We start from the raw sequence: 396 nt of genomic DNA on the forward strand, positions 1-396 counted from the left end.
GACAATGATAAGATCAAGGAGTATCTGGAGAAACAGGTTTGCTTTCTTTCTTTAATGGAAGCTTTTTTGACGAAAAAAAAAAAAAAAAAGATCTAATCGAAGAGAAAAGAAAGACAGGATAGGAGAGAGTCAGCCGTTTCGAGAAAGAACATTATTTTCAAATTATTGTTTCATTACAAATTTTCATCAGTAAATAGTTTCTTCAAATTAAATTGATCCCAAGGGCAAGGCAAACCCTTGACAAATGGAGTGTGCCTGAAGGCATGTGAAAATCCTCCCCAGGCGGGATTCAAACACCAAATGTTCTCTCTTTTCTCACAGGGTATTCGACCTATTCAAGATCACGGCTTTAAGAAACCCGTCCTGCCTGGCCGTAAGAAGAACATGAATAGGAAG

General features: G+C 37.9%; 1 long non-coding RNA gene across 1 annotated transcript; it reads left to right on the plus strand.

Moving 5' to 3' along the window:
* Positions 1 to 396, plus strand: LOC108254384. Its single transcript, XR_001809903.1, has 2 exons — positions 1 to 36; positions 322 to 396. It is a non-coding gene; the product is annotated as an uncharacterized LOC108254384 (long non-coding RNA).

This window comes from Diaphorina citri, unplaced genomic scaffold (assembly GCF_000475195.1).
Source record: "Diaphorina citri unplaced genomic scaffold, Diaci psyllid genome assembly version 1.1 scaffold68557, whole genome shotgun sequence".
In the NCBI taxonomy this organism is placed as follows: Eukaryota; Metazoa; Arthropoda; class Insecta; order Hemiptera; family Psyllidae; genus Diaphorina; species Diaphorina citri.